This window comes from Anomalospiza imberbis, chromosome 7 (assembly GCF_031753505.1).
Source record: "Anomalospiza imberbis isolate Cuckoo-Finch-1a 21T00152 chromosome 7, ASM3175350v1, whole genome shotgun sequence".
NCBI classification, from domain to species: Eukaryota; Metazoa; Chordata; class Aves; order Passeriformes; family Viduidae; genus Anomalospiza; species Anomalospiza imberbis.
Window position 1 is genome coordinate 37,112,765 of NC_089687.1, and position 24,830 is coordinate 37,137,594.

Genomic DNA, 24,830 nt, shown 5'->3' on the forward strand with positions numbered 1-24,830 from the left:
AATTATTTACAATCCCCAAACAACCCATTGTAAACACAGCCAGCATTAACGGCGGAGGCGTTACGGGCAAAGCAAGCACGTGCCCTCAGAGACAGGAAAGAAAACACTGCATTTCAGCAGTCACTGTCAAATAATAGATAACTCTCAAATAATAGAGCCTGACTCCAAAAAGCCACTTGTCTTGCACTGAAACAATAGCAGTTCATGTAAAATTTAGGCACAGCCTTAGTTCAATGAGCTGCGACTGTCCAAAGCTTGTGACACAAAACATCCACATGTGTTCCAGGAGAATTTGGCCTGCTGGTTTGGAAAGTGTACATTGACCTCATTAAAAAAGGTTGTATTTGATACTTTTCACTGTTTTCTAGGCAAGAAAAAGCCAATTACTTCCAAACCTCTGCTTTGCAGGCCCCCAAGACAGTCTGCCAGCCCCTCATTAGCTTCAGCTGATAGCCACTAACTCTTCCAGGATACCAACAGCATTTGAAGGATCCAGCCTTCACACCATGCTCTCAATTTTCTGCCAGCACTGTGGCAAATCACCGTTTACAGCCAGCCATCCTACACTGAAGAGCTAAAACCCCATAAATTCTAAAAGCCAGCCCGTCAAACCTTATCTTTATACCTGAAATAATTCCGCAGTGCGACACAGCTCCACTTGGAGTCCTGCTCCCCCTCCCAGCCTCCACATCACAGCACACTTGGAGCAGAGACTCCTTAAAAACCAACAAACTGAGGTCAACTCACACAAGAAATGTGACTTCCTAATAATTCATTCTGCTGGCAAAACAAGATGCCTCTGCAGCTGTAATTGCCCTTGGAGCTCAGCCATTTACGTGCTTTCACTTTCCAGATAAAAATGACCCTCATATTTCCAGGATACGGGACCATCAACAGGGAAAAAACATGTCACCAGCACCATTTATCCTACAGAGGATGCATGTGTGGGGTTACCTAGGATGACCTTCCTCACCACGCTCAGCTCAGCACCAGATGGGATTTAAATACACATACTCCCCCAGCCTAATACTACTAAAGCATTTCCCGCTGTGGAAAATGCAGGAATTAATACCTGCTCCAGAACAAAGGAATTGTGGTCCAGACCAATTCCTTCCTGAAATGATTTGAAATGGTCACACAGAAAACAACAGATGATGGAGCTGCTCCATGAAAAACAGTGAAAACCAAAATCCCTTCTTAATTCAAACAGTGATAAAAAAAGTGGAATTAAAACTGCACAGCTAGCACCAACACACCTTTTATTTAAAATGTGCTTCTCCCCACAGGTTTGCAAGGGGTCTGAACACAAAGGAACTTTTCCTGGCATGGTCCAAGCAGTTGGCTACCACCAGCTGCAAACCAGGGAGACTTCAGGGACCCTACAGAACTCCAGTCCTATCTGCTCAGTGGAATAAAAATCACCACAACCTTGCAAAGGTCAAAAGCTTTCTCTCAGAGCCGAGTCTGTTTGCTCCAGGTCTTAGTACTTGACACAAAAAAGAAGTCAAAAGTACCTTGTGGTCTGGAAGGTCAGTGAGGCCAACGACAGGTACCTCACAAACAGAACAGAAGACCTGAACCACTACAGAACTATTTTTCCTTTTAAATTACCACCGTGTATGACCTTATTAAAAGGAAAGAGACTTTCAAGGGAGATAAACATCAACTGATAAACCAGACCTGGAAAACCCAAGGTAGAGAAGCAGACGACCAGCTGCAGCCAGGCCAGGGAGGGCATTGTGCCTCCCTGCTCTGCACTCTGGACAGTTTTGGGCACCACACTATCAGAAGGATCTAAAGCTGCTGGAGAGCATCCAAAGGAGGGACACTGAGATGCTGAAGGGCCCAGAGGGGAAGCTGAACGAGGAACAGCTGAGGTAAACTGGCTTGTTCTCTCAGGTAAACTGGAGGAGATTGAGGTCAGACCTCTCTGGGGGCTGCAGCTTCCCCATGAGCGACAGCTCCCCTCTCTGTAGCCAGGGACAGGAGCAAGGGAACAGCTGGAGCTCTGTCAGGGAAGGTTTAGGGCGGCTGTCAGGAAAAGGCTCCTCTGCCAGAGGGTGCCTGAGCACTGAACAGGCTCCCCAGGAAATGGTCACAGCCCCAGGCTGACAGGAGCCCAAGGTCAGTGCTGGGGAATGCTTGGACTCAATCTTAGAGGTCATTCCCAGCCTTAATGATTCCATGAGTCTACATTGCTGCAGCACATGAACCAGGTAACCATGCAGAGCTGTGAGATCATTCCAAAAGCAGAGGGAAACACAATAAAACAGGACTCTAGTAGATTATTTTAGGATACTCATCATACATGCCTGGTATCTTTCATTTTAATTTTCTTCTGAAGTGCTGTTATCCCTCATCACCTTTCCAAACCACAGCTGACCACAATGGTGATGGATTTGGTCTCAGTCAATCTGAACGGCCAAAAGTCAAGTGTCTACTCCATCCAAGTAGAACTAGAGCTTGGCCAGAGCCTGAAATCTAATTGGAGGATATCACTTAACACATTTTAAAACAAAACTCTTTAAAATAGCAGTTATGAGTAAAAAACCTTAAGGTTAAAAACCAATCAAACCATCGAGTAATTGAATCCCTCCAAAATTTCCTTCAGGACTGAGATTCTTCAAACACAGCAAACCTCTTCTTCAGAGATCTGAAAGCGGTCACAGTCAGGATTGTGAATCAGAATCTGGACAAGGAAAGTGTGAAGGTGGAGGAAGTGCAGCTGCATAAAAGACTGGATAAAGAAAACATATAAGTAGTTAAAAAAACCAGAAGGCAGGATCTTGAAGACATACGTGTCTTGCAGACAATCACACAGAGATAGTAAAACACATGAAAACTGGCTGTAAATACTACAACAATACCCTAATAATAATTCTTATCACAAAAATCAGAGAATTCACATATAATCAACTTATCAACAGGAAGTGCTTGAAAGAGGTTAAGACAACCTTTTTAAGGCATTCATACAACATTAACAACAATCACTGTTTTTCACTATATGTGTTGAGTTACACTAGAAAAATTCAAGCCAGCTCTTATCGCAGTCTTGACACGATTTTCCTTAGGTTCTCCTAGCTCTGCTTTCAGGTTGTGTGTATATTCCACAGGGTGCCTGCTCTGTAAGCACAGCTGTATGTGAAATTTAAATACCACTTCCAAATCCCTAGAACGCTTTTCTAGCCTTAGCTAAAATACTCATGTAATCAATTATCACTTATCTCTTAGGAGTAACATTAATTTTCATCATTAACCGAGCACGTGTCCATCCATTTTTAAAGCCACAGTTCTTCCAAGGGAGAGAACAGTAGCTAAAAGGGCTTTTATTTTCTTGTGGTGAAGGCATGCTAAAATAGACATAAAACGCCTGGCATAGTGCAGAGCCAGGTGTCCAATTTTCCCTCTTAATGGCTGGAGGCAAAGAGCAAAAATAGCTTTGACCCACTTCTGCAGGAACCCATATGACCATTCTGTGTTAAGCTCATACGAAGGCAGAACACACTCCTGTTCTGTTAATTTATTCTCTGCAGAAAACAGCTGAACCAAAGGGATTTTTAACTCGCTTCACTTGCCATACACACTCACCAGAGTTCACCCTGGTGAAAAAATCACATTTATTTTAAAATATTATTATTTTCAGACAAGTACCATAGCACGGTCTTACTGGGAGGAAGTGGAATTAAAAAAAATATAGAAATCTGGAATTTTTCAAGCGAGAAGCTTAGATAAAATCCTCACCGTAGCAGCAGTGCCTGTATCATTCCCACCAGGCTTTATTCTGCTGCAAAAGCAACACTTACAGTGAATAATCATCAGCAGCATACATATGGAATACTGATAAAGGCTTTGGAGAATACGGAAGCTCATCAGGATAACAGAGTTACGAGAATAAAGGCAAGTTATTTACATATGTTGAACTATCCCTTCACATCCAGGTTTGTCTTTATTCTTAAAGCAACCCATCTTCCAGCTGATTTTTTTAGCATTATAAGGGCAGCACCACCTGCCTACAAGCAGAGTTGCTCATAAACTATTTCCAGATTCAGAAAGAGAAATACCTTTTTATAGCACAGGTGATTTGGACATATCAAGCATATTTTCAATTTTTCTCCTTCAAGTTCCAGACACTGAGAAGATTACCCTCAAATAGAATGGGTTGGGTTGGAAGGGACCTTAAAGCTCATCCAGTGCCACCCCCTGCCATGGGCAGGTACACCTTCCACTATCCCAGGTTGCTCCAAGCCACATCCAACCTGGCCTTGGACACTTCCAGGGATCCAGGGGCAGCCCCAGCTGCTCTGGGCATCTGTAACAAATCCATTCTTCTCTCTCTTAGAAGCCTTAAGAGCCTCACCCTTTATCTGAGGTCAAACACCAGAGCCGGTTTCCCCAGGCTGACCTCAGCTGACTTGAAACCTCAGCAGTCACAGACACCTGATCTACAACGACGACCAAATTACCCTCCTTGGGTCCAGCTCTTCTTCTGTAAAACAGGATGGGTCTTGAAGGTCCTTTCCAGCCCAAAGCAGTCAATGAATCTGTGATTGCACTACATATGTACAAGCACCACTGTCCTGGAAGTGCCCTGCCAGAAGTTAGACAGCCCAGAGCAAGGGAAAGGACAACATCACCACCAAGAGTCACTGCAAGGACTGTAACAAGCTGCACAGAAGGGCTGTGGTGAACTGCACTTCCACACACACTCCAGCTCTCTGTTCCAAACAGGGATGTGGGTGATGGCATTAAACAAGAGGCTGACTGACATCAGCAGTACTAACAGCAGAGGAGAAGCACAAGGCTTCCAAGCAAATCCCTTTTCCCTTTCTGTTATGGAGGAAGCACACCCAAGTGCATAAAGCAGGTGGTAATTGTTTTAATGTTACAAAAAACACACCTCTTCCTTGCCCAGTTAGGAGGTGTGGATTTTAAACCTTCTGGAAGGGAAGAACCAAGAACTCATCACCAATATCCTCAGCAGATCCCTGCACAGAAGACTGACAAGCCAAGTGCCATGAGCAGATGGTTCAAGGTTTAGCAGGAACCACTGTCATATGCTAATTTGCTATTAATTACAGAAGCTGTCATGATTATTGCAGCACTGTGCACTGAGGAAGGGTGCCAGAAAACACGGCCGTTAAGGAAGGTTTTTGACTAATAAAGTTTTTGATAAAAATATAGCATTTCTAGTGACCAAAGGGTGAAGAACATGCAGTCATTGTGTTTGCTACTATACACACAAAACCTGATATTCCATATGCAAGGCATCAGCACCAGTGCTAAACCCAGTCCTTAACCCAGTCCTTACTGGTTTAGGGTGGAATCCCACACTGGTTTGGTTTGGAAGAGACATTAAAGATAATTTCATTCACTCCCCCATTGTCATGGGGGCACATTTACTGCATCCTGCTCCCAAATAATTGTTCCTACTATCAGTCACCTTTACCCAAATTTGGAACTGCTGACTTGAAAGCTGAAGAGCATCACCAGATTTTGAGCAATTGCTGTCACTCATCACTTTTCTCACATATAAGTTGGTAAGAAAAGTGCCAGCAGGTGAAAATAAAAGCTGACCTCACCGTTTCTTGCCTCAGAATCCCATCAGTTGTGTGACAGAACACAAATGACTTTGTCCTGCTAAAGTTTGCCTAAAGGGAAGAATAAAGCTACCCAAATCTCCATATTCCCAAGAAGTTTAATGGGTATGTAAATAGATGTTGGTTTTTTTTTCCATCAGCATTTTCATAAGCCTTGAAGTACAGAAATACCAACACCTCTCTGCCTGTCAACTTCCCACCCTTTCAAAGACAATTTCCGTATGGATTTTGTACAGAGCAGGTTGTCAATAACAGCATAATAGAGATTTATATCCCTACCTATGTCAATTCCTAGAGGTTTTCACTCAGGGGTGGTAGTCATTTGTCCTTCCAAGTATTATCAGTCAGAGCTGCTCAAAACCCAGGCAGGCAGGCAAAAGAGATATCAAGAAAGGATAGAAACAACCAAAAAACTTCAGGAATTTCCTTCCCCTCAACACACAAATCCTATTAGCAACTAAGTAGTTGTCAGTGTGAATGACTAACAGCAAATATTTCATATATCATCTGGAAAGAGCCAAGCCCCTGAGATCTCATTATCAGAACCCAGTGCCCCAGCTGACATGAATTATTTACCGCAAACCAGTGTTTTTGATTATGCATATGCATTATATGCTGAAGGTACATCTGTGCCCCAGTTTTAAACCACCACATGGAGACAAAGCTAGAAACAGCTAAAATCTAACATTCATTCCACAGAACAAGATGATGCTCTTGGCTGGTAAGTTTACCCATCACAAGTGATAGTACACAGATGTTTGCAATACAACCCAAAGGTAAATGATAATAGCCTGGAGAATATAGGCATTTTTCTTCCTTTTTTTTGACACCCTGACAGAAAAGAAAATTCTTGGTCTTAATCACCTGTACCCAAAGCCCAAGGTGATCCATTTCAGTTATCCGAGTGACAGCACACAGGGAGACACAGACACATCAGAACACACTCCTTCCCATTTCCCTCATCTGTTTCAGACATGTTTCTATCCTCTACAGTGCAATTTCAGACAGAAATCTATTACTCATCCCAGAAACCAACAGCTTGTGGATTGCAGCATCCAAACTCTGACCGTGGGGTTCCCCCATTTCTTCTCCTTCTTTGACCCCCAGAAAGGAACCCTAAGTGGGTTGACTGACCACAGTTTAGTCAAAATGGAGTGAAGCCTCACTTGCTTCTTTTTTAGGACCACACCATAACACATTCATTTCATACTTCCATTCTGTTAACATCCAACTCAACAGGTGTTTTCACACTGTGTTTCACTCTGACAGCCATGAATGTGCCTGCAGAGCAGGTAGAATGGTATCTTCCATTTCAGTATTAAATCAAGTCTTACCTTTATGCAGCATCATTATTTTCATGGAACAGAATCTAGAATATTTGTAACACTAGCCTGAAAAACAGCCCAAGCATGTATGAATACAACAGGCATTCCTGATGGAAAACAGACAGCAATTATCACATCAATATTGGGGTGCTCGTTCCCAGCACTTCATTAGGCTGATTTAACACAGCTTTCATATATATAACATAGACCCCTTGCTCCTACACAGGGAACTCTTCTTTCTTGTGCTCCAAGTCTTTATTCCCCTTGTTTAATCAACCAGACCCTGACCTGAAGGCAGAAATCACAGGTGGATGTATAAAAAGAGCTCAGCTCTCAACACCGCTTCTAAAGCACAACTCCACCCCATGAAGATTTCGATACATTCAGTGCATGCATTTAAATTTGTTCTCACTGCTCTTTGCAGCAACTACCTGGACTTTTTCTTTGAGGGAAAAGTAAAGGGGATCGGTCTTGCTGTGGTTTAACCCTGGTCAAGGAAGAACATCTGTTTACAGCACCTCTCCCTTATCAGCTTGGAGATATTGACAACCAGAACAAAGCACAGAGCAATTACCAAGCCAACAAGGCACAGAAACGTGTCCTCGAGGGATCTGTAAGCATCCTATACTGTTAATTTTAACCACCAAACCAGACATCTCAAAGGGCAACTTTTAAAAGCAGTGGGATTTGATGTCCACAAGCCCTTCTGGAAAGCTATCCACAGGCTGAGAGTATCAGCCAGAGAGAAATAGGATACAGCCAGGGAATAACACCTCATGTTACCTCCTGCCTGTGCTGAGGGCAGGGGAACAGTGTTAGCACCTGAAAGCAAACCAGCACTGACTCCTGCCAGATCACTTCCTAGTTTTCAGGGTTAAGATTTATTTTCTCCTAAATCACACAAATCCACATTCACATGCCAAAGAAACACAAGGAATGTGAGTTTGCAAACATAAGCAAAATAATATTTTATATCTGTTGGTGCAAAGGCAAAATAAACCAAGGTCTTCACTCTGCTACCAGATACATCTAAAACTGAGATTACTACACTTGAGACCAAGGCTAGTGACCCAAATCCTTCCTGCTTTTGCCTTCTGCCTTCCAAATCTTCTCATTCCCACCACTGACATCCTCCAGCCCCTCTCCAAAACACCAGCTTTCCTCTAACAGCACAGTGCCAAAGACCTTTCCGTCCAGATTTTCCTGTAACATCCTCTCTTGTAACAGTCCCCAGTTGTCTTCCCCAGGCTTCCCCCCCCAGCTCGAAGCAGAAAGGACCCTGCACATCCAGTGAACAATCCTCACACACAGCAGGCTCTGGGATCCCCGGATTTGGAGGGCTCATTGCCACAACTGTTCCCATGTCACACACTGCCCGTCCCTCTCCCGGCTCCGCAGGCAGGAGAAGGGAACTATTGAGCTCAGCTCCTGCATCTGCACAGAGCTGCATCTTTACAGCTCACTGCTGGCCTTGTCTGAATCAGAGAGTGGGGTTTTAAAATTCAAGCGACCGTTTCAATGAGCTCCTCAGCATTATTTAGCAGCACTGAGAAATACAGTTTGCTCCCAAGCTTAGCCTCAGATTAATGGCCAACACACCCCACATTTCTAACTTATCACTGCAAATTTACAAGTAGATTCAGTAAGTAGTATGAACACAGAAATGTAATAGATTAATTACTGATCCTAGAATATTTTAACCTGGAGCAAGTACAAAATATAAAAGCTGAGGTTATTTTGATTACAGATTTCAGCTGTGGGTTTTGACGTAAAGAGGCAAGTTGGACACTAATTCACCCCTTGAACTGAACTGGCAGCTCAGAAACGGGTATAGTCACCAAAGGTGCTCCAAAATGTCAAGTTTTTAGAGCAACAGCTCAGAGTTATCTGAAATTTCAGGTCTCTGCCACAGTCAGGGGTTAGTTTTTTTCCTAGCAGCAGTAAACCCACCACCCTAAACATAAGACCTGAACTGACAAAACACAGGAAAAGCTGCCCTTATCAAATAAAGCAATAATAACTTGCAATCAGAATTTCTATGCCATGCCTTACACACTAACACTGAATTAGGAGATTTAGGAAGCTTCCATGGATTGAGCTCTACTCCTGTGTGCACAGGCTGATACAACACTAGAAGAGGAAAGAGTTGTGAATTGTTTCAGTTCTGTTATTTCACAGAATGACAGAATATCCTAAGTGGGAAGGGACCCCTAGGGATCATCAGTCCAACTCCTGGCCCTGCACAGACACCCCAACAATCCCACTCTGGGCCTGACAGAGTTGTCCAAACCCTCCTGGAGCTCTGGCACCCTTGGGACTGTGATCATTCCCTGGGGAGCCTGATCAGTGCCCCACCACCCTTCAGCCTTGCATTATTCAGCTTCCTCAGTGCCAACTCACAAACCTTTAAGCAGGGAAGATTCTTGAGACCTCCACAACCAAAATTCCACATACCCAATCCTTAATCCCTTCTTGAACACATTCATTCTCTGCTCTCCCTAGGTGTGAACCCCAGACATTTTAATACTCCTTTCACCCTTAACCCAGCCTGGGAGACATTCTCAACTCCCAGTACATTTATTTGCTCTAGAAATCTTTGGTACAGCATTCCCAGGCACCCACAGCACGTGTGCATTACCTGCACATGTGTATACCCTGACACACACAGAAGTGCATCCTAAAGTCAGAATTACCTCTTTTGGGATGGTTACTCACACAAACTAATGACTCCAGGTGCTATTTCCATATCAGCAAGCACTCCTTCCAGGGCATTGTTTTCCATATGGTCCTGCACAAACAAGCTTCTAGAAAGCTCACAGTTATTCTCACTGCTGTAGAAGAGGAGGAAAGGAAAAATACAGACCCATAAATTGCTTATATTAAGTTCATTTATTCTATGGACAGTGCATAATTGCCATAAAACAGTTCAGCATGAGTGGTAATTTTCCACAAAGCTGTGACAGTCAATTTATGGAGAGTTCTACTTTTGCATAGGAGGAAAAAAAGAGTTAGTGCCAACATTTATAAAATTGGTGACAGTGCTAAGAAAAATTACATCTCCTCAGGCACTCTTCCTTTAAAAAAAGAACCTCTGAACTCACAGTCATACATATCTCACTAAGCAAAAACATGCTGGGAATGTTCAAACTGCTCTCGTGCTGTCTGAAATGTCTCAGCTCTGGGTTTCTGTTTTGTTTTTGTTTAACCTTGACCTGTGAACTCTCAGTGTCAGCCACACCTCCCATAACTCTTCCTGTGGAAAGAGATTTAAAAGTTGAAGCACGGGGATCTGAGCTCTCTTTCCAAAGCAAGAGCTGAGCATGAAGCACAAGTCCCACAACAGGTACTTATTTAATACCATTACTTCTGACACCTCTGGGCAATTAAAGTGAGTAGCTGAGAGGTTTAGAGGCTTCAGTTTCAGCCTGTGAAATAGCGAGATAAGGTGAGAGTGGAATAATCTCAGGGTTTCCAACCCAAAGGCAGCAGTGCAGCACATGTAAGTTATTGTGCATCAAGTTGTACTGTCCTGTGAAGGCCCTCTAAAAAGGATGCAACTTAAAATTCTTCACTTAGGGGACTGACTGCAAGTATTTCTTTAGATATAGAGCAGGTGGGAATGGCAACACAGAATTTATAGGGGCGTCCTCAAAACTGACTTTAAAAACTGTCCTACTACTCCCAGCAAAGGTAGCACCATGCTGCTGCAACTACTACCATCTGTGGGGTTAAATACATGTAACTATCAAAAAGGGGATTTAACTTGTAGGTTCTGAGGTTAACAGGACAATTTTATACTGCAAACAAGTCTCTGGGTCTTGTCCCACAAGATAAACCCTCAGAGATCTCAGACACTCACCCTCAGAGCCTGGATTCAGCTAAACCAGCTTCCTTCCTTTATCTAATTTAAAAAAAACAACGTGAAATGTTATAAACCAAAAGGCAAACTAGAAAACTGCTGTGAGAGAATCAATTCTCATTGTGACTCATACTGTTAGAAGAGCCCCAAAACACTCTTACAGAAAGAATATTAATTACTTGCATAAACAGTGCAGAAAATGGAGAAAAACCAGGAAAATCCCCCCGATGCAGGAACATTTGTACAGCAGCATCTTGAGTCCGAGTCCTGTTTTAAACTGGCTTTCTTAATTTCTTCTGCAAGTCCTACAAAATGCAAAAACAAACTACAGCTTCTCCTTTTTCCTACATATCACTTGGCTTTTATCCCATCTTCAAAGGACTAGAGAATCCAGTTTGGCTTCTGCATCTCATTACCTCCATCTACTGGCAGGAGCTGCTCCTGGTTTATAAACCCTCTCCAGACCCAGTTCATACTTAATTTTTTAAAAAAAACCCAAATTTCAGAAATACTGATAATTAACTAAATGAGAAAGAAGAACACAAACCCTTCCATTCCAAAACACCTGAAGGTACAAGCCAACTTATGGACCTCACACCACTTTTTTTTTCTGATGTCTAGAATTTATTCCTCCCTACCAGTGTATGAAATTCATTTTTGGGTTGAAAATCAACAGCAGGAGCCACAGCCTAAGAGTCCATTTAAAATATTAATGTGATTTCTCATTAAACTTCACAGCCTTTACTGGTATCACATTAGACATAGAATCAGAAAATCCTGGAGTGGTTTGGGTTGGAAGGGACCTCAAAGCCCAACTCATTCCACCCCTGCCATGGACAGGAACACCTTCTACTATCCCAGGCTGCTCCAAGCCCTGTCCAACCCGGCCTTGGACTCTTCCAGGGGTGGGGCAGAAGAGTAACAGAAGCAGTAACAGCTCCTATTTAAAAGAATTCCTGGACTAGCACAAACATCCCAAGGCAATCACACTCCCAGCCTCGATTCCTACACAAAGCCACGGTTCTCCTGCAAACCAGTTCTTCAAAACAAGTTAACAACAAAATAAATAACACACTACAATTCAGGCCCATCAAAACTTATTTTTAACACTAATGAAGGCTGGTGGTCTCTACAATCTTGCTTCCCCTACATTAACCCTTATTAAGTGGGATCCTCTAATGTGCCTGGAAATTTTTCTTATATTCAGCTGTTCTTTGTAAAGTATTAGATTATTTTAAGACATCAAAACAATTTGTTCTAATGTAGAATAAAATGCATGCTTTCCTTTTTCCCAGACCTTTTTAAGTTATTTATTGTACTGCTCCTCATCCCCAACTCTCACAGTCGTCAGCAACCAGAAGAGGGCAACATTTTAAATAGTATGTAAACCCACTACCAATTCCATCAGCTGAAGAGCCCTGGGACACGTTTAGTCTCACCAAAACCCACCAGGTTGTCTCAAAGCTCCTCACTTACCACGTAACAAGGAAAATTTCCATTTCCTCTTTCTACAGATCCAAGATCTCCACTGAGTGATTTGATCAGAAGATTTTTGCAAGCAGTTAATTAAGTACTTTCCCATCAGCACTGCAGTATCATGATGCTTCAGCCCAGGCAAAACTGTTCTGTGGATTCACTACTGTTAACTTGCATTATTTTATGCAGTCAATTTAAAAATGAGATCTTTTCTGAAGCATTTCAGACTCTTTATTTACCACATTGTGTTCCTAAAATACACTCATGTTTGCCCAACTCATTTTTTCATGCAACTTACTTAACTGTCACAATAAAGTCAAAATGATGAACCACTTAAGACAAGGGAAATGCAAAACCTTTTCATCTCATGATAAATAGCACAGATTCAGTTGTTCTTTGAAATTCAGTGAGCAAAACTTGCTGTGATCCATCCAAGACAGTGCTGCTCACTGATCCACAAGCAGAGCCACAAAATTCTCTAAGAGACTGCTGCTATGGTGATGCCTCTTCAAGAGTGAGCAACATCCACAAAAACACCGTGCAGAAACATGGTAAAAAAAAACTCCTTTGGGTTTTACATAGTAAATTTCAATTTGGGGAGTGAGAGAGAAATGTTACCATGGAAAAATGGTTTCAAGAAAGAATCTGAATGCCCTCGATCAAAGTTAAATCTGGGATTGGCCCAAGAGGTTTGTTTTTCCTTACATGGACAGCAACAGGCTGCATTAATCTCATCTTTAAAAAGTGTATTGTTGCTAAATCTGATTTTTAGCTGTTCCTCAATGCCTGGCATAGTTTACACCTGAGAATGATGCTGTGTCTATGAGTTTGTTCATATTGTGCTTGATCAAACCTGCTCTAACTTTACCTGGTCCAGGCTGGTGCTGGCTGTGAGGAACCCCATGAGGAACCAGCATCTGAAGGCATCCAGGACTAATCCCCGCCTGATAACAGAATATTCCCAACTTGGATTGATTTGGGTGTAAGGATGAAGAAGCTTGGCATTCTGTATCACAATCCTTCAGGATTTTAGCCTAGTTTCCATGAGAACTAAGTATTTATTAAGTCAGGTTGATGTAATTTAAATTCCCCATGGTTTTACAGATGTGTTGAGTTTTAAAATACAATAAAATATTTTCAAGCTATGACATAAACAAATTTTAAAACAACCAAATTTCACTTCATAACTAAGCTTCATGCGTGGAAAAAAGTAAAAAATTCATTAACAGGAAAGTAAGCAAGAAAAGGAGTAAAAATTAGTCACAGCAGAAGTGGAAAGGCCACACTGATTTACTAACACTAGTTTAAATATCCAGTCCCAGGCTGATCTTTCCCCAGTAATCTAGGAGGAAAAGGAACCCAAACTGCCCTTTTGTACTAACTCCTGAATACCAAGAGTTTGGGACAAGAAATGTCACATTTTTTTCCAGTATGTCCAGATAAACTGGCCCTTAAGGCTGACTAATTAGGCAGCTGTTCAAGGGAATGAAAGATCATGAACCAAAAAGCTCCTGCGCCAAGATCAAACAGCTCTGTTTAGTGTGTGTATGATGCCTCTCAGATGTTTTCCCAGAACTGCACTTCCTGTGCAGAAGCTGCTTTAAGCAAAATATTCACACAGACTTAAAACTTAGAAGGTGGGACAAGTGTTAATAAAAAAGCTTTTAATTTATCTTATTGTGAAAAAATCAAGTATGTAATTAGTTCGGCAGTCACATATTTCACGAAAACAGAGCACACGCCATCCTAGTCCTTCTTCAGGCTTCTCTCGTACTCATCCCTGTCAATAATCAAATAACCAGATCTAGAAATACCGAGTCAGACATCAGTATTGATAGAGGCTTTTTATTAAGTTGAAAATCATTTTGTATTCTTACTCCTCTGCCAAGATTGTATGCTGTTTTTCATTTATCCATCTACTCAAGTACCAACATTGCCATTTTCTGAAAAAAGCACTCTTTTAACATGCTGTAAGCTCATGATCATAATTCAGACTGTTTCTTCCCATATACACAGCACATATTTATACTGTTTCCCTTTTGCATATTATACCTCCTATTCCAACTAGAGAAAACTGACTACATTTAAAATAGAATATTGTATTTCCCATCAAGCCAAGACCTGCAAGGCCTAGAGCCAGTATTAAAGGTTTATGTCATTCCAAACCCCTGGATACTCATTAGCAAATGAGTCTTCAATACCAGGTTCCTGGAAGACGATTTTAGCCTCACTTGCCAGTAATCTTTGGAATTTCACTGGACTGACATCACAGCAAACTCTCACCTCAACATCCTTCTGCTTCCAAAAGTCACCTGAATTACTGGCATTTGAGTCCCTCGTGTACCAACCAATTCTGCTTTTAGTAATACACCAATTATGAATGTTTATTGCTTTGCCATATCCCAATTTATAGATGGTCATAGCTGAGGACACTGGAATGGTGAAACTCCACAAAATCAACTGAAAATAAACACAGAATAAGCCCGAGTGTTCCCTCTTTTAACAGGTTATCAGAAGAGGTCCTGATGGAGGCAGTGGTAAATACTTTTTAGGCAAAGCTACTCAAACTAACATAATGCTTCCTCAAGGAAGAGAGGATTCACGATGGGAAGCAATATTTCACTCTCAGAGATCATGAGCAACATCTACATTTTCTCCTCTGCACAGCTACAACCCACTGATCAGGAATGATCTGCCCACAGCACAGTATTTATCTTGCTACTCTGTTCTCCAATAGACACAAATATAGTCACATAAATATTGTCTGGCTAAAAAAAAGGTACCCATCAGTCCAACAATTACTTTCCAATATTTTAAGAATATTATGAATATTGCTAATCACAGTAAAACAATCTTGCTCTTCCTTAGTGTAACGTTTCATCTCTATTCACACAAACAGTGAGAATTTAAATTTTTTTTTTTAGAGATTAGGCATGCTTATTAAAAACACCTTGATGAACTGGAAGGTTCTTTCTCTGATTACAGAGCCCCTCCTCTTTCTTTAGTTCACTGCACAGTTCCCAGCACCTGAGCACTTTCAATTAATCACTGAAGTCCCTGCAAAACTGAAATGCTCCATTTATTCTGCATAGCCTGGGCCTTCAGAAACTTATCCAAATTTCTCTTTTCCATTTCCACAGACAGCATGCTTTTAGCAGCTTGACAATATTGCTTTGATACAGAAGACTTCATAAGAACCTCAATTCATTTCTAACTGCTACTTACAGAGTCTCAGACTGGTTTGGGTTAGAAGGGACCTTAAAGTTCATCCAGTTCCACCTCCTTCCACCATCCCAGGTTGCTCCAAGCCCCATCCAATCTGAACTGGAACACTTCCAGGGATGGGGCAGCCACAATTTAAGACTTGATGTTAAGTCTGCCTCTGTTAAATCCTGGCTTGAAAAGGACTTATCACCTATATAGGAGAGGACAATTTTTTAAAATCCAACTCTAAAAAATTGTTATTTCTGTTTCTAGCACCTAAAATTCTGAAAGTTAAGAGAATTCCCTGCTATCCATTCTTCAAACCATGTGGTTGAACTTCACCAGGATCTCCAGGATGCAAGATCCAAGCAGGCACTGATGCTGCCAAAAGTTCAGTTGACAAGAGGCTGATGAGCATCAGGAAAATCTTACAGAGCTCCATATCTCATCTTTTTATAAAAGCTGACACTGGATCATATTAGTTGCAGTTCCAAATACTGTAAACACCACCAGCATGTATTTATATTTACCAAGAGCCCAATTTTTTGTTTGTTATTAACATTATACAATTAACATGTTCTTTTGACAGGCACCAAGCTCAGATGAGTTCATATTGGGCAGAAGTTAATTAGTGCTTAATTCCAAAAGCAGAAAATAGAACAGTTTGGGGGTGGGATTTACGTAGCAGGTTTTCTGCTGCTGTTGCTGCTACTATATTGGGGGTTTTTAAGAGATTTCCAAATTTTTGTCTTCCCAAAGAGACAGCTTGAAGCAAAGTCATGAATTCTGTGTATTATCAACTCCCTCAGCAGACAAGGAGCAAGTGCTCATTATCACCACCTTTGCATTTACTTGTACCTGTTGCTCCTGGGATAACAATAATATGCCTGAGGCTTACAACACATCTGAACTCCCCAAAAATGGCATTTCCTAACGTGGATACTCCCTAAAGGAAAAAAACCTGAAGTTAAGATCCTTAAAAGTACAGACTTCAATTTTTGCATTATACATATGAAGTTTATTAACGACAAACTTTCTGTCACATCACATTTTTGTTATTATCCCCTAATTTAACATTCAAATACATCTGCAGACATTAACTGAGTCTTAACTGAGTCTTAACTGATGCCACTATATTTTCAGTCGTTCTCCATTGAAAGTATTTCTGAAAAGAAGCTCAAATTAATGTCACTGCAGGATTGTCTCTGGATGGGACACTGAGTGTTCTGGTCTGCTTGACAAGGTGGTGATGGCCAAAGGCTGAACTTGATGATCCTGGAGGTCTTTTCCAACCTTAATGATTCCATGTTCAGGAACAGTGAAACCACAGCACTCTGAGTTCTGCCAGCCAGAAGTTTCATTTTGCTATTTTTTAACTACCTGAAGACAAAATATAAGGATACTAAAGTAACTCTGAGTTGCTTACAGCACACAACATAAGGCACTTGAACTCCTCAGTGCAAATGCTGAAACTCTGCTATAAACAATTATTTAATGATTTTTATTTAACCTGCTAAACCCTCCCAAACTCCCACCCCCCTAAAAAAAATACATTTCCCAGATTGTGATATATTCCATGTGTTCGTTTTGGCTCTCCCAGGGGAAGAACCTGCTACCATTACAGCTGTGCCATGAATCCATACGCTTAAGATTTCAAGGATTTCTTTTAGAATGGGTGTCTTAAGCCTGGGGAAAAGAAGGCTCCAGGGAGACCTCAGAGCCCCTCCTAGTGCCTAAAGGGGCTCCAGAAGGGCTGGAGAGGGACTGGGGACGAGGGATGGAGGTACAGGACACAGGGAATGGCTCCCACTGCCAGAGGGCAGGGATGGATGGGATTTTGGGAAGGGATTGTTCCCTGGGAGGGTGGGCAGGCCCTGGCACGGGGTGCCCAGAGCAGCTGGGGCTGCCCCTGGATCCCTGGCAGTGCCCAAGGCCAGGCTGGACAGGGCTTGGAGCAGCCTGGGATAGGGGAAGATGTCCCTGCCCATGGCAGGGTTGAACCAGGTGACATTCATAGGCCCCTTCCACCCCAAACCAGTGAAGGATTCTGCAATGATTCCATCAATGCCTGTACCCGAACCACTCCAGTAACACTCAACTGACATTTCCAAACCTTGGCCTGATGAGAAACAACCAATTTTTAATCTTCTCCATAACAGACTATGGTTAAGCACTGGAAAACTGACTTCATCAGCAACAGAATTCAGGCTAGCAAGATTCTGGGTAGCTTAAAATTGTGAATATCACAATCATGTGAAATGCCAAAACTTCACATTACCCACAACTAAAACGTGATTCCATCTTGTGGCTACAGTATACACAAGATACCTCTAAGAAGGGTTTGAAAAAAAGTAAACAGCTTTGAGAAGTGAGGTTTTACTGTGTAAACTTCTTATTTTTCTCACTCAGCAAAAAAAAAAAAAATTCTATGAATCAGCAGACCTTTTCAAACATTTCAGAAACAGAGTATCTTTAACCAAACATTATCATGAAAAATGCCTTCAGGGGGCTTCTATGGAAGTTTTCAACATGAGGAGGAGAAATCAAATGTCTGTGAGGTTTCCTTTGCCAGAGAGTAAGGAAAGCCAAGGGAAGGCCATCACTGAGGAGGATTACAGGCCCCACAGACTGACAGAGTTCAGGTTTCCATGACTTTCTCAAACTGAAAGCATCCTGTTTTGAAGCCTGTTACATTCAGCATTCATTCTGTTGCATCTGCTTGCACTGCATTTTCTCTATACGCAAGTCATGCTGAGCTGCTGCTCAGGTTTTTGCTAAACCCTCACACTATCTTCTTTGCAGTAAGAATCCTAGCAGCAGCAGGCAGTGAAGCTCTGCCTGACCAAAGCACTCAGTCCAGACACCAGCTGAAGCAGCATCCTGGGCAAGTAATTCAGTTTCAGATCCCTAAAAATTACCTATTGGTGGAGAGCTCACAAACACAAGAAGAAAACACTACGTACATCTGCAGTAGATTTGGTATCTCAACAGGAAGACAAGGAATCTGACTTATCTCCATCATGCTTTCACTGAAGCAGCCTCACAGAAACAGAGCAGGTCATGAATTTTCTGTAAGGAGAATTGTACAAGCCCATCAAATATTAAAAAGCACTGCAGATGTCTGCAGTCCTTTCTAAAAGCTTTTTTCAGACAAGCAAAGAGGACACATTAATTAATTAAATTAACAGTTTCCAAGCATTCCCCTTGTATAGATCATTACCTTTCTTCAGATGTTTTTAATAGAAAATTAGTCTGTTCCTCCAGGGTTTTCATTCCAGAGCTTCTCTCTAACTGTAACAATGTTTGTTTATCCAGGCTTTTAGAAGACTTCACAGAACCTTACTGCTTTCTGCACAACTTAAAGCAATAGTTACATCTCAGTAATTTTCAGAAAGCCTCTAGGATCAGCCACATCTCCAGGTTACCACTTGCACAAGCAAAAACCTTAAGTACAAATACAAAATTACCTGCAATGCAAAAAGAGCCTCTTGAAAATTATCAGGATTGCACATGAATCACTTCAGCTTATTGAATTAGTGCATCTACCCTACAATCCACTTAATGGGGTTTCTTAAATTAAATTTCTCTCCAACAAACACATCTCCCTGTCACATGACACGAGCTGAATACTTACAGAGAGGACTGAATTTTCATCAGCTCCAGCTGCAAGGTACCCACCTGAGTAATTCTGGCACGATCAACTTGTTTGTGTTCCAAGAAATCCTTCATTAGTGCATTACTTAAAAATCAGTCATAAGATGCCTGCTTCTAAATAGAAAACCTGCTCAAAGGCATTATTCCAGAACAGAAACTGGACTGAAGGCTGAAAAACATCATACCTATATTCGAAATGCCATCTTCTTCCAGTTCCTTTGCAGCAAATAACATCCTTTCCAAAGAAGCAAGTTGCAGAAATCAGCTTGTGCACTGCTTAGATGCACCTGTGCCGATTCAAACACATCACTAAGGCTTCGGTCCGAGAAGGATGAAGCTCTCTGAGGTGCCAACTTCAGCCACCCGGAGCTACCCAGCTCCTTTTACATCATGCCAGGCAATAATTTCCTCCTCTTACATAAGAGGCAGAGCTCCCAGGTGCCCTCATTTCCAGCACGGTGCTGGCACTGCAGGAAGAGGCTGCGGTTGCCCCGTGCCCAGGCCCGGCTCTCCCATGCACTGACCTAGGAGGCAGCAAATCAACACTTTGGGATCACTGCTCCTCAGGGGTTCTAAAAACAGAACACCAGCTGCTACCAGAGCCCATGTGCTGATACCCAGCACCACATCCAAGACCTCTATTTCCTTAATGCCACAGCCAGACAGATTTATATCGCACTCTGTATCTGACAGTGAAAGGCTGCCCCGTATCCATGTAGTTCTTAGCCTGATAACCAGGGTAAAAAAACCCAAACAAACCTTTTTTTTTTAGCATAACCTTGCATGCCAGCTGTGGTTACTTCAGGCTTTAGATGCTACCGAGTGGAGACCCTGCTCAGATTTTCCCAGCACAAGTGCAAAGACCATTCTCAATGCACAGACCTCACACATAAATGGCATTGACAATTGGCCTGACACTCTTGGATCCAACAACATGAATTTATTATGAATTGAAGCAGCTTTCAATTAATCAGATTAGCACCCCAGCTGCGAATACATACACTTCAGAACCTTATTCTTGGACAGTGACCTCCTGTTATCTCATACTATCATAGAAATTTAATCTGTCAAACAATCCAGTACAAAGTCCATGCAATTACATCCGCTCAAGTACAAATCCACACTTGGCAATAAGCCCTCAACAGATACATCTTGTTCATATGTCAGTCAAGTTTCCTTCAAGTAATTACAGCCTCTTTCTTACTGGGAACAGCTACTGGTATTTGCAAAGCCTCAAATTTCCAAAGCAGTGAAGGGCAAGCCAAGATTGGGACTTCCAGTTTTATGAACAGCAAACTGAAGGAGGGACATGAAGCCAGGATCACTGAGGCTTGCTACGGATCAGCCAGTCTATACTAACTGCAGCAGGGATATTTCATTAACATTCACCACTAACTGGTGTGGCTATCAAATGCAGATCAAGCTGAATCTTGTCATGATTCACAAGTTTCTCCACTTGTACCACCTGTACCTTCCTTGACAGATAGAACTTGATCACTGCACCTTCCATCTTTCTGGTTTCAACCAATTCACACCTCAGTTGGTTTAAAGCAGAACAGAGGGGATCAGAAACATGAACTGCAACACATTGGAGAGGCACAATACAACCTGAAGCAGAAACCACATTCCCTTATTTCTTACAAAAATCCCATGTGCAGGTCCCTTCTTTTATTCCTTTCTCCCTCTGTTCTCAGAATGGTGCTCATGCAGATTTCAGCTCAAATAAAGTGTATGCACTGTATCATAACTTGTTCCGTAATACACAGCAAGAAAGTAAAATTGGACCTCAGGTATTTACAACAGCACATAGGCTATAAGATACCTAGCTGTTTAAGACAGAAAAATTAATAAAAGGATCCCACAGAACTTTACCTTGTCCATTCACTCCTCAGATTACAAATGCCTCACAGATTCTTTTCAATGTAGCCAACTTTATTCAACAGAACTCTGACTGTAATCTCCATTTACAGTATTTTTAAAAAATATACAAGCCAACAAATACTCTCATTACCCTCCATCCTTTGTACAAGACACCCATAATAGCTTTACATTTGTTAAATTAGATGAAACTTAATACACCAACTTACAGTTCTATCAGTTCTTCAGTCTTGTTCCTCTATTCAGTTTCTACTTATTCAGGTGTTACTGGTTCAAGTCTGCCTTTTTAGTTTCTGTAGTATAAGAGCCATGTAAGGAGATTTATTGACTCAGAACTACTACTTATTTCTAGCAGAAAACATGTTCAAAATGCTGTCTTTTCACTTTACTCTTCAATTATCACCATTTCGTTAATTTTGAACCCTTTAGCAAGTGTTACATCATGAGAGTTGCCTAATGTCTTTAAAGCAGTCATGGTCAACCACAGAAGATTTTATTCAGTTTTATAATTATAGATAATTATCTAGGGCTAAACACTCTACACACTTTTCCAGTTACATCTGTTACTTCAGTACACCTTCCCAAGTAGGAGGTAGTGATTTCCTCTAGCATTATTTATGAGTTATCTGTTAAGGAAGTTGATTCCTCCTTGCTGGAATTATTTTATAGCTGATCGTCAGAACATTACGGCATCAGCCAACCCAACGGAATTAAGTCCTCACCATTCTTTAAAAGGCTTTCCCATTATTATAATCTGATAAATGTAATTCAGCCATTACACAGCACTGTTTATTCAATGCTTTGGCTGTTTGCTGACGTTTGTTGATGCAGCAGAGGGCTGGTTTAAGCTACAGGAAAACACCTGCTAGGCTAATCCTTGAGCAACAACTTCAGCTCTTGCACATGCCCCCATGCTCACAGCAAAGTTTGCTTTTCCATTTTCCATACACAAGATGTGACAAACAATTTATCGTGGAATGGTTTGGGCTGGAGGGGACATTAGAGTTCACCTTGTTCCATCCCCTGCCATGGGCAGGGACACCTTCCACTAGCCCAGGTTGCTCCAAGCCCCATCCAGCCTGGCCTTGGACACTTCCAGGGATCCAGGGGCAGGCACAGCTGCTCTGGGCACCCTGTGCCAGGGCCTGCCCACCCTCACAGGGAACAATTCTGGACCAGCTATTTCAAGTCTTAAATTATCTTGCTTCTACACATCAGCTGTGCTCCTGCTACTCAACACAGAGTTCCAGAGAACAGGCAGCTGCACTTGGCTGCTTTAGCCCCAGAGGCCAGGCAGAACTAAACCACGGGCTTGTCTGGAGATCTGCTATCCAAGTGCATTTGTAGCCACCATATCCAACCAGCACTTCCCACAGATGCCTGGGATGTGAGGCAAACCACAGAATGCACACTCATGAACTGAGCAGCTTATCCTCAAAATACTGTGGGCTTTCAGAGTGACCTAAATCAACTACATGGGCAAAAATGAGCCCCTAGCAGCAGCAAGTCTTGGGCAAATGGTCAGCACAATCCATTCTGTGTATTTATCTTTTTATTACAAACCTTCAATCTGACCTTTTAAAAGCTTCTGGTATCCTACTTAACAGGAGTGGCAGACATATTTCTTTGTGTGTTATTCCAAAAATGGTATGATTTTGCTTTACATTTTACATACTTTGTTTTGTATCTACACATATTATAGATCCTTTTCTCACCATCCTGGCTTACATTTCACATCAATATTTCAACAGTTTTCATCGTCAGCCATTGTTATGCTAAAACCTAGGTGTTAGCAGAGCTCTATTTTTGAAGCTGTCTGCCAGAGCATGTCTCACTCAAAGCAGCCTGTCAAAGAAATTCACCCCAACATGAACAAAGAGATCTTGAAAAAGTAGTTGATGTCATTTTATTTTTTTCAACATGAGAACAAGTCAGTGAGACAGATTTAGATTATTATGAAACATAGTAAATTAAGCTATTTGCAAGGCCTACTGAAATTCAAAATTAAGGAATCTGCCAGAAAAATGATTTTGATTTTAATTAATTTATTTAATTGACCCATATTACATTTGGCACAGCCAACCCATAGCCCACACCCCATAATCCTTACCTTATCCTAACATGGGGAACTCCTCTGTAACAGAGTTCATTTATGGAGAAGACATGGGATTAATTTCATAGCATCTTTATTTTGGAATGACAAATTTGCCAATTAAAAAAATAAAGACATGAAAGGGGCAAGAATTCAAGGAAAGCCTGAATTCAAGCAGGTAGCTTGATTTAAGGTAAGCTGAGGTTGAACTAAAGTCACTCCTCACTGGAATCTACTCTAAAGAGCAGCAGTTCCTGGTAGTTTAAGATGTTTTTTGCATTTCCTCCTCAGCCATCAACCAACTCATACTAATCATCACTTTTTCCGTTAGCATAGAGCTGGAGAACGCTCTGGGAACATCTGCCTTCAATAATTCATCTTTCACACTAATAAACTCCTGAGCCAGTGGCTGCAGATGCACCTCACTTTTCCCCTTCCATACAAACCCTAATTACTTCCCTGAATGTGTTTATTAGCTTGGACAGCCGCCCACCTCCCTTTTCAGTTCTCTGCTTATCATCTGCCCTCCCATGCAAATAAACACTCATAAAAGCCTGAAACCTCCTAAAGATCTTGTGGAGAGCCACAGCCCATCTCCATCATTAGCTGTTAGCAAAAGGAGGCATCTTACAAGGATCCTCATTAGAAGGTTCTTCCAAGAAGTAGAGGGTAATCATTAAGGCAGTGGCACTCAGTTATTTTACAGTCCTTTTTCCTTCCTGCCTGGGATTCTCCCTGTTCCATCACATGGGCAGCAAGCTGGGGTCCCCTTCACTTGTTTTCATTTCAGCCACTGCCCGAATTTCAGATCAAAAATCAAACAGCTGATCGGTAAACCAATAAGCAAAGGTTTTTTTTCAAACAAATGTCTTTAACATCACCAAATTAATATTTCTAACGAAGCAAAAGGTAAAAAGCTCTTATAACTGAGTCTTAAAGCAAGCAAATAAATCAAATTCGTACTGACCTTTTAACATGCACGTATACTCTTTTTTCAGTTATAGCATGAGCTGAAAACACTAATTTAGAGTTGAGTATCAGCCCCTTGGCTTGGTTCTTATACTGTATTTACCACTGTTTAAAAAGAAGCATTTGAGATCCTTCCATAGGAACTGTCACTGCTCCTAGGCAAAGGTTTAATAATTATTAGCCTGATTCTGTCATTTCTAACAACCAAACCAAACAAATAAACCCAGCCAAGCCCCAATGCATTACAGTAGTACCAGACTCCCCTGGTATTTTGACTTTTTATATTTCACTTCAGTTGCTCTAAGTCGATATAAATTCTTTTCACTGCACAGTTACTAGGCCAAAGTCAAAATGCTTTTCTCCCAGTTCAGCCACAATAGACTGATCTTCATCTCTTTCCCAGAACTCTAAGTCCTTCTCATAACTGCTCAAAGAATGCAATAAGATCCAATTTCTTTGCAATATTTATTATTGCAGTTATCATCTTGCAACAGTTACAGGCAAGTAAGCATCTGACCAAGTCCTAAAAAGTACCATTGTTTTGCTTAAAAACCTTCTCCAAGTGCCTCGGTCCCAATCGATCTGAGACATGACTAAAGAGTGCAGGAATTCTGCAGATCCACAAAACCCGGTGCAATAAAAATTAGCTCTAAGTAGCAGCCAGCAGCCAAGGAAAATCGATTGCTGCCCCTGATCAGCACACAGATCACAGCTCTGCTTTCTGAACAAACTGAAGGTGTCCAACTCGCTTGTGGTCTGAAGCGACAAAGACTGGG

At 41.7% G+C, this 24,830-nt stretch overlaps 1 protein-coding gene and 1 long non-coding RNA gene across 5 annotated transcripts in view; both read right to left on the minus strand.

Annotated features, from left to right (window-relative positions):
• Nucleotides 1-24,830, minus strand: part of AGAP1 (ArfGAP with GTPase domain, ankyrin repeat and PH domain 1) — a 309,011-nt gene that overhangs the window by 265,466 nt on the left and 18,715 nt on the right. The gene's annotated exons all lie outside the window — the stretch shown is intronic.
• Nucleotides 11,272-23,783, minus strand: LOC137477515 (uncharacterized). The gene is made up of 2 exons (XR_011001040.1): nucleotides 19,301-23,783; nucleotides 11,272-16,841 (listed from the first exon to the last, which is right to left on the minus strand). It is a non-coding gene; the product is annotated as an uncharacterized lncRNA (long non-coding RNA).